This window comes from Poecilia formosa, unplaced genomic scaffold, assembly GCF_000485575.1.
Source record: "Poecilia formosa unplaced genomic scaffold, Poecilia_formosa-5.1.2 Scaffold32, whole genome shotgun sequence".
Lineage (NCBI taxonomy): Eukaryota > Metazoa > Chordata > Actinopteri > Cyprinodontiformes > Poeciliidae > Poecilia > Poecilia formosa.
In genome coordinates, this window is record NW_006799971.1 from 1,432,103 (window position 1) to 1,434,810 (window position 2,708).

At 39.8% G+C, this 2,708-nt stretch overlaps 1 long non-coding RNA gene across 2 annotated transcripts in view; it reads right to left on the reverse strand.

The window, feature by feature from the left end:
- Positions 1-1,261, reverse strand: part of LOC103136407 (uncharacterized) — a 6,208-nt gene extending 4,947 nt beyond the window's left edge. The window contains exons 1-3 of one of the 2 annotated variants that reach the window (XR_001661796.1): positions 571-1,261; positions 371-498; positions 146-282 (exon numbers count right to left, since the gene is read on the reverse strand). This is a non-coding gene — a long non-coding RNA (uncharacterized LOC103136407). Of the gene's footprint in view, positions 1-145; positions 283-370 lie in introns of both variants that reach the window. The other variant, XR_476032.2, reaches the window with a different exon arrangement.
- Between the last annotated feature and the right edge of the window lie 1,447 nt (positions 1,262-2,708).

Sequence of the window (2,708 nt, forward strand, 5' to 3'; positions counted from 1 at the left end):
TATATATATATATATATATAAAACTAAATTCTTGGTTGAATTTAGATTAAATCTAAATCTGCCAGAGTCTGGATATTTTGGGGGGGTTGGGGAAAAAAACACACACACAGATAATCAACACGTGTGTGTTTCCCTGCAGCCTCACCTTCGGTTTGCGGACAGTCCTCACTGATCATCCCAGCGAGTGTGAAGAGCGCAAAAACCAGGATGGAGAACATGATGGTCCACACCTCGAGTTGGGTTAACAGGGATTCCATGGAGCCGGAGTCGCCTCCTCCCCGGCTGTGTGTTCACAGTCACAACACTGAAATCAGCAGTGCTGCACAAAGGTGAGGTCCCACCATCACATTAATCAGAGTTAAACACTTACCTGCTGTGTCACGGGGGAGAATCAGCCGATCACAAAGCGGCTGCACTCTCTGCTTTGCATTCCTCTTTCTCCCCTCCTCTCTCTGAGGAGGGGAGCCTTTCTCTCCTGAGGAGGCTGTGAAGAGCTGACTGACATCAAAAGGTGTCAAGTTTAAGTGGCATCGTATTAACTCTAATTATTTATGGGGACCTGTGACTCACTGTGACAATGTGTTAAAACAGACGATTGAACTCATAGCTGAGTTCTCACTGAATTCTGGGGGTTTTGAGGATCCTGAAGCAAAAGTAAAACCAGTTTGTTTGGTTTTTTTTTTGTTCTTTTAAAGTTTAAGGTTCTGATCTGTCCTGTCGCTCTGGAAGCTGCTGCTGATGTGCCGAGATGATTTACACCAAAGCGCGTTAGTGCGATCAGTGACCACATGTTTTGGCGGGTTTGCTTTTTTAGCATTAAACCACATTGAGTCCACACAGACTTCTCTTTTTGTCTTCCTGGGGTTTTGTAGTTTTGCGTTTCTCTGCACATCGCATGTGTCTGTATGCATGCACTGTAGGGTCGGAGGGCTTTTGACCTGGAAATTACTCTGACAGAAAAAAGGTTGCAAATCTGAAGAGAGTCACTAATGTTGAAAATACACACGCACAGAAAGCCAGTTAAAATAATAATAAAATAGATCTTTAGCACTTTAAAATCAGCAGCCTGTCAAAAACACAATTTGTTTCAATTTCTTCTGTTAAAAAAAAAGAGCCAAAAGTAAAACAATGACAGAAGAGAAAGTAAAGTTTTAGCACAAATAAGGTGATTCAAAAAAAAACTTTGGTTTTCTTTACTTCGTAGGTCTTAAAGTCATGAGTTTCAGATGCTGTTTTACGCCATGTGATTATTATTATTATTATTATTATTATTATTAATATCATCTTGTACTTTTAGTAAGACATCATAATACAATGAAAGAAAAGAACAGAAATTGAGAAATAAAACTGAAAAAAAAAACAAAGAAAAACTCCACAAGACTTGCTTTATGAGTATGTACTCATAATTAAAACCTCTTTAAGATACAATAAAGTCTGACTCAATGGAGGTGAAATGGTTTAGTTCAGGAAATCAGACGCACAAAGTGGTTTTTACTCTGAATTTGCAGCAAGCGAATAAAAAGTGATTAAGTTGATCAAGGTGAAACAAAAATGTCTTAAAGGGACAACATTACATATTTCTCAGACACATAGTGCCATTTTATAGGACCATCACATAACTGTAAACTTCAGTTGTTATAAAAATGCTACATATATGAAGTATGACTTATAAAAAATTTGACTTCATAATTTAAATCCTTGAAATTGGTACTTCGTTTCTTTAAAGTCTTTTTTAAATTCTGCCTTCAGGAAGTCATCACGTCACTCCTCAATTAGCCCTGTAGGAACATTTTACCAGCTTTGCACTGAGAAGTAGCTCATATAACGAGCTCAGCACATGCACAGGTATAGCAGGTGTTTGCTAATTGCTTCTGGCTAGTTTGAAGGAGCTGAGTGTGAGGGCTGCTCTGTGATGGGGAAGCTTGGAAACTGCAGCTCTGAGGAGGAGCTTTGTCCTTGTAGGCGGAGCTAGGTCCACCCAGGCATTTTGCACAGCTGAATGGTTGCCATGGAGATTAAAGGATTTCTCAGGCATGCATCAAAGAATCAAACCAAGACTCCAGATATGTTTTTGCTTTGATCATTATAATATGATGTAAAGCTCAGTCAATTTTACATGATACTTCCCCTTTTAATCAATTACATTTCAGTTCACTGTCAGGCATTAGAGCAGCTTCAGGTCAAAACTTAACAGTTCTCACCATAAAAAAAACCCATTAATTTTACCAGTGGGTTGTAAGAGAATAATAGAAGTGATTTGCTCATCACCAGTTGTTCCGGACTTTTTCCTCGATATCCCGTTTGGACGTTTGAACATGAAGTTTGAGAACCCCGGGTTTATTTCAGAACCAGTAACATTTGTAAAAGGCAAACTATGAAAATGTTTACATCTGTTTATTTTTGGGACAGTTTATGCCTCCCAACCCCAGGACCACTGATATGTCAGCCATCCCTTTAACTCTCCCACGTTCCTATTATGTCAGTCACAATCCTCATGACCTGAGCGAGTTGCAAAACAGGATCCACCCTTCATCATCCTTCATCATCCTCACACGCTTCAGCAGCACTCTCTGATTGGGTTGATTTTTCACTTTGTGTCCGGTTGGATGTTCCTGTATTCCTCACTCTAAGCTGGAGGAGGAAGGAGGTGTTTAATGTCTGTCAGCATATTGCTGCACCGCAGGGAGTCTGAGCAGTGTGTGTGTGTG